The sequence below is a fragment of the Carassius carassius genome, chromosome 18, assembly GCF_963082965.1.
Source record: "Carassius carassius chromosome 18, fCarCar2.1, whole genome shotgun sequence".
NCBI lineage: Eukaryota > Metazoa > Chordata > Actinopteri > Cypriniformes > Cyprinidae > Carassius > Carassius carassius.
Window position 1 is genome coordinate 14,058,215 of NC_081772.1, and position 12,404 is coordinate 14,070,618.

Sequence of the window (12,404 nt, forward strand, 5' to 3'; positions counted from 1 at the left end):
TGTCCTCCACATCTGATGACAGCAAGCGCAGTCTCTCCAGTTGCTTTCTTTTCTCCCAGAGTCCAAGCTGGGGCTCAAGAGGCCCTTTAACCTCCAGCCCTACTCCCTCCAGCCATCTCTGCAGCTGTGCACGAGACTCCACAAACTAATCCCACTGATTAACCGTCCATTCCAATCGGCTAAAACACAAAGGACAGATAAGAGGAAAAAGGTATATTGAATTTTTACAGATATTTTTATATTTTACATTCATACAATTTTTACAGTATTATTCAGCATATTTATCTAGATAGAATGATAAACCAACAGGAAAACAGACATCATACCCTATTATCAAGCCCAGACCGAATTATTTAGCAGATCATTAGAAAAAACAGCTCCATCATTACACCCTTGGTGTTAATTGAAACTGATAGAGCCAGATAATAACTTGGTTACTATAGTGATGATAAGTATAATTGAATAAAATCCCAGGTGCCTGGCACCTGTAGTCAAGCACACATGACAATTTAAAAACAGATCACTATGCTCCCAATCTTTTCACTGTTGACCCAAAATACACTAATGGCTCCGGTAATTATATTAATATTGATGTTTCCATTGTCGTGGTTTATTTTAATTTAAATCCAACTATCAGTTGACCTAAACTTCTGTAATTAGGGTCAAGTTAATCTTTTATGACCAGATTACTCAGCTCATTAAAGTCAACAGGTTACCTGTGGCAGCTCATAGCATTCAAAAGCAGTGCTGCCCATGCGTCTTCAACTTCCTGAAGCTTAGACCAAATCACTCCTCGTTCCACTTCTCCACTGTCCTTGATGACCATCTCCGCCTTCACGGCTGCCATGTTGAGCTTTACCTCGCCCTCTCCCTTCATAAGCAGGATATCCTGGATGAGAGGAAACAAACACAAGTTACAGCTACTGCACAGATATAGACCAGCCATTCTAAAAATATTGCTTCCCCTTAAACAGTATTGGGGAACTGTACACCATATTTCATGTGTGACAGGACAAAAATGGCCAAAAATACAAAGGATAAGGAGTGGTACAAAATACAGCGTTTTTTAGATTAAAAAATATTAATAAAATACAAAGAGCTTTTAAATATTGTCATGGACAAAAGGGGTTTGAAGTAAATAAGGTCAAGATCCACTGGTCTAAAATCTATTTAAAAGATGGAAACCATATTTTCAATTTTCTTTGTCACAATATCATAATTAAGTGCACATGGGGGTATTTAAAATCATTTCACTACTTTGATTTGAGCAGATGTTACAATGTCTTGCTGGTAGATGGTATACACACCTACTGTAACTTCAAAAACTGATTATTTATTAATAAATACTGCACGCGAATCTTTTTCCTAAATTATTTAATCTAATTTTAACAGAACTTTTTTTTTGTCTTGGGTATATTGTTTTATAATATATTTTTATAATTTCATCATAGTCGCACTTTCCACCCGGTTTCCTTTTGTAATAACCTTTAAATAACAAAAACGCAAGGTCCTAACAATGAATTTGATTAATTTTGTGGTTTGTCTCACCCAGAAAAAATTCCAACCTTGATTTAATTACAGAAAACTGAAAACATTTTAAAAAGATGAATTTGATGAGCAATTCCTAACTTTAGCTCTCAAGGTGCAGTCACATTTACTGTTTATGTGTGAATTACAGAAATAATGATGACAAGAGCCATAGGCATATTTACAAGAGTCCAGTTGCTCCCGTATGCTTCCAGTCCCACATTTTGTGAGATGCAAGAGGAGTCTCTCTCCATCCTCACAAAACTGAGCCAAGCGCTCTTCACCCTCCATGACTTCCTCTATTGCAGTCTAAAAATGAGGGGATAAATTAATCCAATTACATAAGGGACATAATGAACCATTGTTATTAATAATCCCAAATTTCTAATCCGGCATAATCCCCTATTAGTTGGAGGTCTGAAATGCTTCTTCGATGTTTCACTTCTGATTGGTAGTTGCCTTGTTGCTTTGCTCTGATGCAATGTTTCATTACACGACTGAGTCATTTTATTTGTTGTATGATGCTACCTTGAGCTTTTGTTGTTTGGCTGAAATAGCAACAGCATCTCCTGTTTGCTGAAAGCAGTCCTCAATTCCAGTCCTCAACTCAGACAGCCAACAGTGAAAAGCATGTGCTATTTCTAGCAGAAGGAAAGACAGAAAGAGAATGACAGTCCCTAAGTAAAACTATATGTGAGCTGTTGCTGCATGCAGACAGATGGACTGTGTAGGTGTGTATGGATGGAACAGCTCTCTGTTGTCTTAGTGACCATGCTCGACCAATTCCACCGGGAGCAATCATAATGTCAGCATCTGAGGCACAGGTGTGTGGCCTCATTTCAATCAAACATAAATAAATAAAATACCTTTAATAAACTATTCATGAGCCAATTTAATGGTATGTGGTTTTAAAATCCCATCTAAAGTCCCATCTCAGTTTACTTCTAACTCAGACATACACTATTGTTCCAAAGTCTTTTTCAACAAATAAATTAAGAAATTAACTTTATTAAGCAAGGACACATTAAACTTAACAAAAGTTATGGTAAATACTATAATAAATAATAACATTTCCGAAGGATCATGTTACTCTGAATTAAAAGTAATTAAAATTCAGCTTTGCCATTACAGGAATACTGTAAAATACATTTTAAAATACATTAAAATACAAAGCAGTTATTTTAAACTGTAATTGTATTTCACAATATTACAGTATTGTTGTATTTTTAATCAAATATATGCAGCCTGGGAGAGTATAAGTGACTTCTTTAAAAAAATTATTAATTAATCACTATTAATTCATCACCTTGGGGGTGGTGTTGGATAAGACACATGTCTTTGGTGTGAGAGACCCAGGTTCTAATCCACTGTGCGACACCAATGTGTCCCTGAGCAAGACACTTAACCCCTAGTTGCTCCAGAGGCGTGTGACCTCTGACATATATAGCAATTGTAAGTCGCTTTGGATAAAAGCGTCAGCTAAATGAATAAATGTAAATGGATTATTTTTTAGTGTTACACTCACCATTGAAGAGCTGCAATAGAGTGTCCTGAAGAGACCCCAGGATCTGGCTGCGGTGTTGTTTCAATTCCTCATTCCTCTTGACCAGGTGGGAGACAGCGTCACCAAACAGGGTCAGGTGAAGAGTCGGGTACGTTCCACACAGTGCTCTGAGAGACTGACTTGCTACATCCAGACTCACCTCTAACTTCTGTGACCTCTCAACCTCCTAACAAAATACAGGGTATATCATTTTTAATTGAATGTTAAATGCCTACAAAGCAGAATTCTGCTTCTATATTTAAATAAAATTCAGTCACTTCACTAACCTTGATCTTAACAAAATTCTCTGGGTCAGAGGATGTTGAAAACTCTGATAGTGAGTCCTCCGAGGTCTTCAGCTGCTCTGAAATCTGGGAAATTAGATCTAGAAGCTGCTGCCTCTGGTTTTGATTTTATGTTATTTCTTTTTTTACAAGGTTAAAATCGCCTTGGTTGAATAGATCTCACCTTGAACTCAGAGAGGCGTTCTTCCATGTCATGAGCAGAGAGTAGACTGGCAGCTCTCTCACTGAGCTCACTGACAGAGATGGCACTCCAAAATTCAATGTCATTAGCCATTTTATTAATGTCATTCCAAAGCTCAAGGGAGCGAGTATAAAGACTGATGTCTGTATCCGTCCCCTCAGAGATCTGCACAATAATGAACACTGCCATCAGCGCATCTTGTACTGTACATAATGTGATGTTAATAATAAGAAGACCACAGTTGAAAGAGTAGACACTCGTTTCACCAGCATAAGGGATGCATATATTTCACTTCTACATCACCATCCATATGTATTGAATTTTGTTTGTACTTACCTACTACTTTATCTATGTTTGTACATCACAGTGCTTAACCTTCTTCTTTCTTTCTTTCTGTCTATCAGTAATTCACTTTTATCTGAACTGTTACTTGTATCATAAAAATGATATATAAAGAATAAATATAAAGAATTAAGGATGCCTTGGAATAGGTAAAATCTGCCCAATAAAAGAGAATAACTGTATGACAACCAATAATTGGTCAATATCACGAATGTACTTTTTTTTTGCAACATCAAAATTAAGAAAATAGTTTTGCAAAAACAAAATACAATAATAATAATACATAATGATTTTAACTAGATTCCATAGCACATTGAGTGCCAATTCTCAATGTTATCATTGACTTATAACACATTTGTCATTTGTAGGGGCAATCATTCTTTATGACCAATTTAATTTTTCAAATGAGCATATTTACGTTTGACAATGGAAAATGCCTCCCCTCGATTTTATACATCCCTGCCTCAAGTTACTTCATAAAGTGATAACTATATAAATGATGTCTAATAAGAACATTAAATGCACTCACATCCAGCCATTGATCAACAAAGGCATCCATCTCCACCGTGATATTTTCACTCTGAACACTTTCCTCTGGAAGCTTCTTCAGTTTGCTGGTCAAGCGTTTGCCTGAACCAATGAGCTTATTTAGGTCCTCGTTAGTGGCTGCCAACTCTTGCCTCACCACTTCCAGCTGATCAAACAGAGATAATGTTATTACCTATGTGCTTGTTATCATAATCTAAATCATTTGTTTAATAGGTGGCACACACTGAGGCACTAACATGTGACAGAGCTCTGTGGATATTCTCAGGATTGTGTGGGTCCGACTGGGCCATTGTGAAGGCATGAGCTCTCTCTACGACCGAGCTGATCCTGGTTCTCAGGGTCTGATATTCCCTACAGAGCTCCAGAAGGTTTGCACAAAGGTCATGGCTGTATGGGGACAAACACAAGCAGCCCAGTCACAGATTTTAGGCACGAAGTGAGGGGAACATCAATAGAGATACACACACTGCAGTCTTGGCAATAGCTCAAAATACTATCCCCTTTCTACAGTTTCTTTAATCCAAAGGATAATCTATTTAGAGATGCACCCACATATCCTTCTAACAACACACAAACAATAAACCACACCTAAATTGCATTTAAACATGGCAACAGTCACAACCTGTCAAAACATCCATCCATCAACCCACTGGCCCACTCCAGCCTCTCCCTCCCATAAGTCATCCATATCAAGTTCAATTTGACAATCCATTCTTCTATCTAAACATACTAAGTTTCAATGGGCACTTAATGTATAAGGCTTGGATAACGAAATACTCACTCCTCCACAATAATTGCCCTAGTCCTCTCCCAGGTGGACTGGACCAAGGCTATGTCCCGTTGGGCATCTCCTGCAAGCTCAGAGTCTCTGTGGGCCAGTTGTTCTCCTCTTTCTCCCAACCACAGCTGACTGTGCTGTATGGCATGGGTCTTTTCCTCCAACTGCTTCAGCAACCACAACCTGAAAAAAAAAAAACTGATATTATTAAAACAGCATAGCACAAACTTTGCCATTGTTAGAGTAAAATTACAAAACTCATACATTTGCTTACAGTAAACAACTAAATGGATCAATATGTAGTCCACATTTTTTGGAATGTAAAATGCACTTTTACAACAGTAAAGCACAGTTTATATTGTATATCCATGCTTATAAATATACACATTATTCTAAAATGTATATATTAAGTTATTGTTATTCTATTGATACATTTTATTATTTAATAATTTATATACATATATATATATATATATATATATGTGTGTGTGTGTGTGTGTTTATTGTTTACATTAACCTAAAATAACTACTTGAAACAAAAGAGTTCAAAGTTAACATATTTTAGCAATTATACTAAAAATATATTACACAATTTTAACTGATGTTTTAAGTGCTTATTTTGATCAAGGTCTTTTGCTGATGTCAGAATGGACTAGTTTTGCAAATGTGATGTCGACATGATGCACTGTTTTCTATGTGGAATGTGGTTTGAGCAATCTGAAAACATTTTGTTTACACCTCTATTTATGTATATAGCGCTGTCCATTTGTAATCATACTCAAAATAGATTTTAATACCAGATACTAAATATCAGCCACATCAGAATTGGTATGAAAAGGCCCTAAAGACAGTAATGGCAGAGAAAACATAAGTGCCTGTACCTCTGTTGAAAGGCATGTGTGCTGACATCTGTAGGCCACGGTATATTGACTCTGTCCTCCAGCTTTGACAGACTCCCAAGCAGCAGCTCCTTCCGTCCCCTAAAGGAACTCCACATGGCTGCTAGTGCCTCTGCCTCACTCTGCTTTGTCCCAATGCTTCTCTGAAGCACCTGCACGCTCAACACAACATCATCCACCAGCCCTCTGCAGGATGTTCTTTCCTCCTCTGACCCCTGTAAATAAAAATGTGCTTTGTTCAGGATGATATCCAGGCTAATAGCCTGCACCTCCAGACATGCTAACTCCTTGGAAAGGTCCCCAAGTTCCTGATTTATTTCCCTGACTTTGGATTCATCCCAGCTCCCTCTTCCTTCAACACCATCCTGGAATGTCTGTAGAGAAGTTCTGGCTTTATTGTAAGCCTCACAGAAGTCTTTTAGTTTGAGTAGAGCTTCATCTCGATGTGCTACTAAACTCTGAGCTTCACTGAAGAGTTGAAGGTAGTCCTCCTTCCTGGTCTGCAGGTCCTGCAGGTCTTTTGAGGCTAAAGATGGGCTGAGAGCATCTCAATGTGGCTGTAAGGCCTCCTGGGACTTTCCCTGGGTCTGAAGGGATATCTTGTCCTCCTTTAAACAATTGGAGAAAACAGATATTTATATATTTTTCAATTTAGACATTAAAGGATGATGATTGGATGATTTAGGCCTACTATAAAGACATATCGTACCTTGGTTTGGGAATCAGCAGACTGTAGATCAGTTATGCTGACTTTGCAGGTGCTTTGCATGTGCCTGAGGAAGTTCTCACTCCACCGAGTCAGAGCAAGCGAGACCTGACTGAACTGCTCCAACTTAGAGAGATGGGACTGAAGTTCCTGAATCCTGAAAATACAAAATTAAAGGTCATGTTTCACCCAACCATATTAAAGGATTATTTGACATTGCAAATAAGAACATGCAATGAGAAACACTGTATTTTATAAAGAATTTTTGATCAAATAAATGCAGCCTTGATCAGCGTGAGAGACTTACTACTTGATAATGCATGAGGAAACATCCACATTATGGACAGATTTTGCATATTCCCTCATGTATATTTTAGATGCACATTGGCAAACAGATAGACTTAAAGCCAAATGACAAGGACTAAAATGGCAAAAAAATTATCTAATTTACCTGTGTGGTATACAGGTACTGAGAGAACACCACCTCTCCTCCAGGTTACAGTGAAGATCTCTAAGCTCTGCGGTCCTTTCCTTTGAAGCTGAAGAGTACAGAGACTTTGCATGGGTCTCCAAACTTTCCAACAAAGAATCCTGAGAGGGAACCTCTGACTGAATGTCCTTGTACATTGTGTGGAAAAAAATTATTTGCTATTAAAGAGACAGAGTCCCACATTTTCACACAACAGGAATTTAAAAGAGGAACCAAGAGAGTTGAAAATCCCTAAAATGACCTCCGACTTCACCTGCAGCATCTGAAGCTGGCCATGTAGCTTCACATTGTCTGCAGTCAGGTATGAAGAATCTGAACCTAATAGAGATTCGCACCTGTTCAACCAGGACTCCAAAAGTGAGAGATCTCTCTCATATCTAAAAACCAGAGATTCAAACATTGCATTTTACATTACAGTTTTAATTTGTGTAACAAAGACCTCTTCCTACACGTTATGCAACAAATGTACATTTTAACACATGCCTTTGCCACAAAGTCAACAGGTTCTCCAGTTACGTTTGTTTTTCAGTGGCTTGCTGTGTATGTAATTTGTGAGCTTGCTGAAGGTCAGCCACAGCTTTCTCCAGCTGTCCGGCATCAGACAGGCTCCTCCAGCCCAGACTCAGAGACATCAGCCTGGGCCCCAGCTGCTGTAGATGCTGCACTACATCCTGAGAACGGAGGAAACACAGTTTGTGCCATACATACAATGTTACTCTAGCAGACTCAAATGCCCTTTAATAAACAGATTTTTAAAAGCAGAAGTTATTATGATCGTAACTGTATATGGTCTTGAATAGGGGTCTCATACTAATGGCACTCAGTCCGAATATGGGGATTATTACTTACAACTCTTCAAGTATAAATAGTTTATCCTTTAATCCAGTCTGCAAATTGATTTTCACTTTCTGCATTTTGGTTTGGTCTTCCTTACTCTCTTAAGGATTATTAAACAGCAGTCAATTATTTTTTTCTACATGGCTTATTATAACCCTAAAACAAAAATGAACTGAAGCTGTATTTTAGGAGGCAGAAACAAACAGACATGCTGCGAAAAAATCCTTCATTTTATTTTTCTGACTTTAAAATGTATAAATTTTCACAAATATCATACTTTACATGTGAACTGATTATTATAAATTTAAAGTAATTTTCCATTTAAAGAATTTCTAACCATTACATCAAAATAAGATTGCATTGATTGTACAGTATAAATAATGGTATTTGTTGAAGCTGTTGGCTAGTGGCCCCAAGTTTGAGCTTGAGACCCCTGGTCAATATGGTACAGTATATCCGGAGATAGTTTTATTCCGGTCTCTATGTCGTCTGTTCCCAAACATATGTAATACTTACCATATGTTCATGGAGAGTTTTATATGTTGTTGATGCTGATGTACAGTACAGGAATTAACTGGTACATTCAGTTTTTCTTGTAGTCCATTCAGGAAACCTTCCACCTAAGATGCGTGAAAACATTAAGTAATACACATCTAAAATGGCCTAAATAATAAATCAGATCGGAGGAGAGCCATGTACTGTATGTTATGTCAACTCATTGAGATCTTGGATAAATTGTTTTGTATTTTTCAAGCTAGAGTGAAGCTCTGCTTCTCGTTGCTCCACACTGTTCTTAAACTCCTCCCGGTATCTCCCAATCTGTGTCAGACGTGCTTTAATTCGTCCTGCCTCATTCGGTGTGATGAAATGAATTAAGATCTGAAACTCTGTCTCCAATCGACTTAAGACGTCCATCTTTTCTTCTAAGCCCTTCTTCAGCATCTAGGAAGCAGTGAAAACAATGCAGAGACATCATTCACTAAGCGCTAAATGAAACCTATCTTGTTGTCTCGTTAATTTGGTTATGTTTATTAAGTTACAGTCTTCTGATCCAGGTTTACAACATCCATCATCTCTGTTTACCTCCACAGTGTTTATCTGATCATCCAGGTTGGCAGAGGTTCTGCTGAAAGCTTCAAGCTCCTTCTAACTTTCACAGACCCAAGAGAAGAAAGCCTCAGACTCACGGCTGAAACCTTGCCACCATCTGTGCATAATCTCCAGATCTGACATGCTATTGGAACAGAGACAAACAGGAAAGAACCATCACTTGTGAAATGCATGCAATGTTTGTATGTAATTCCATGAAATATGGTTGAAGTATACAGCTAAAATATACTTTAAAAGTAACGTGACATACAGCCAAGTATGGTGACCCATACTCAGAATTCATGCTCTGCATTTAACCCATCCAAAGTGCACACACACAGCAGTGAACACACACACACCGTGAACACACACCCAGAGCAGTGGGCAGCCATTTATGCAGCGGCGTCCGGGGAGCATTTAGGGGTTCCGTGCCTTGCTCAAAGGCACCTAAGTCGTGATATTGCCGGCCCGAGACTCGAACCCACAACCTTAGGGTTAGGAGTCAAACTCTCTAACCACTAAGCCATGACTAAGCCATGATTTCTTTATTTTATTCTTTATTACTGTATCTAATCTCATGTACTTAAATATATTTGTTATTACACAGTTGTAATGAAGCTGCAATAATTTACTACTATAATCTAAAGATTATTAACTTTAAATGTATCCATAAATTAATATACTACAGCTGACATTATAATCAAGTACTTTAAATTGCTTTAGTATATTTAGAAACATAATGATTGTACTGTAGAATGGCTAAAATATAACAGGGCAATTCTGAGTGAAGTTGTTAAAGACTACTTCAATCTGACATAATTGAAAATGAAATTCTCTTAAACTGTACATTACATGTATGTACAGTAGAAAAAGACATACTGACTTAAACCTGTCTTACATTTTCTGGAGGCTGGCCTGTTTCTCCTGTAGTCTCTCTTTTGTGGACTGGGCCTGACCCTGTAGTAAAGACTTATTCTGAGGACCAAGTTTAATATCTGCTGCCTTCTTCATCAGGGACTCGGCTCTAACAGCAAACATGTTACCCTGCTCATAAAGCTCCTAAACAAACACACACAGATATGAGTATTGTTCGAAGCCCAAAGTTCATTAAACAAACTACTATATTTTCTGTTTGTGCTCTCACTTCAAAATTTTTCATTTCAATCTTAAAGTTGTCCTTGCTGCTGAATATGAGTTCCCTCTGCAGGACAGGACTCAGACACACAAACTGCCAGATGGCCTCTTTCTCCACGTCAAACTCCTGCCATGCACTCACAGTGACCTAATGACAAATGAGAATCACACATTACTGTACCATTTCACCACTAATTGTTGAAAAGGTGAAACCAACTGCAAGTAATCTGAGTGATTACATTTTTTGCAGTTTTTCCATGTTGCATAACCGGCTTACACTTTATGCACAAACAGTAAGTATGCACTCAAACAATAGCCAAATAGTAATGATTGTCTGCTGGAAACAAGCTCGGCTCTCTGAAGAAAAGAGCATTTTAAGGTCTTTTTGATTCCAAGGACAAGGTCACCATGACTTTTCCAGTTGTTTGTGATTACTGGATAAGGATTAAGTATAAGGATTTTTTCTACTTATTTCTAATTAATAAAACAATACGCTTTAAAGCTTGGCATAACTAGAAACATTTAAACGAAAAAGTTTAACGAGTATTTATAATTATAAGATATGTAATATAAAATTATAATTGATAGTTACAATTTAATAATAATAATATTTGGTAAAGACATTGAAGATCAAAATTAGACAACAACTTCCAATTTCCTAAATTTCCTAAAACCGGAGTAAAAGGGCAGTTTTAAGCATATTTCATAAATTAACTGTATTCTGAAGTGCAGTATAAAAACTCAAATGAGATATTTGAAAAAGATCTCTGATCAAAATTAGAGAACACTTACAGATACCTCCAAGTTATTGGTGTTAATCTGGCACCCGGTGCTAATTTAAAACAAATGTTAATATGGCCTATGTGTAAATATCATTTTTTGATTGAAAGCATTACCTGCAGGTGTTTCTCCTGAGCTGCCCGCTCTTCTTTACAGAAATTAGAATGGAATGGAGAATGGAGATCCGTCTCTTTTTTTTTTTGCTGGGTTTACATATTTTGCTATGTACACAAACCATGAAAGGGTATGACATGCAAGAGTGAGAAAGGAAAAGGAAAGGGAACATAAAAATAAAATAAATGATTCTGAGATTCCCCCGTTGGACTATCATGCATGATTCACAGCAATCAGATTAGCAAATAAAATTGATGAGCAGATTCATTGTGTCTATTGCATTATGTGTGTCAACAAAATTAATTCTACCTGGTGAATAAGGAGCAGCTGTTTGGCCTCTGTTTCATTCTCTGCATTCAGTATTCTCCTGTGCTCCTGTGTCTGGATCACCTCCTCCTTCAATTGCTCTCCAGCCTCTATGTTCCCTTCACTGGCCACTGCAACAGGAACACCCTGAGAAAACAGTAAAAGAGTTTAACCATGCAAAATATCATCAGAGCAAAAAATGTCATAAACAGTAATGCCACAGATATCTGTACAATGCAAAGTTCCTTTAGATGATATGCAAATATGGAGAATTTTACTCCAATAGCCATATATTAACATTTGCATAACATTTTCTATTGCAGACATTTCCTTTCCAAAGTGAACATGGCATTTATGGCCCAGAACTAAGTGGCCATGAGCAAACCAGAGCCATCCAGACAGCTCAGTGAACCTGGAGCACAGCAAAAAAAAAAAAAAAAAATCCTGAAATTTTCACAAAACCTTATCACAAGCATTTGTTGTCCCTTGTAAGAAAGTGTCCTTAATTCAAATTTCAAAGTAAATATTTCTTCATTATTATTATTATTATTCAAATTTCTTAATTCATAGTATCAAAAGTACTTTTTTTTCAGTACAGTACAGGAGAAATAAAAGACCACTTATGCTTACTTAAAAGAAAGTACACTCTAATGACTGCCTCTTTCCACACTTATGTGCACTTATTACACACTTCAAACACTGTATTAAAGTACATTTAAAATAATTATTTTAATAATTTTCTTGTGCTTTAAAAGTACACTTATTTTGATGTTGACTAACATACTAAAAACATATTTAAAGTAATTTTAACTATAGTGTGTTAT

At 37.1% G+C, this 12,404-nt stretch overlaps 1 pseudogene; it reads right to left on the reverse strand.

Moving 5' to 3' along the window:
* Positions 1–1,700: 1,700 nt before the first annotated feature.
* Positions 1,701–8,782, reverse strand: LOC132092467 (nesprin-1-like; annotated as a pseudogene).
* Between the last annotated feature and the right edge of the window lie 3,622 nt (positions 8,783–12,404).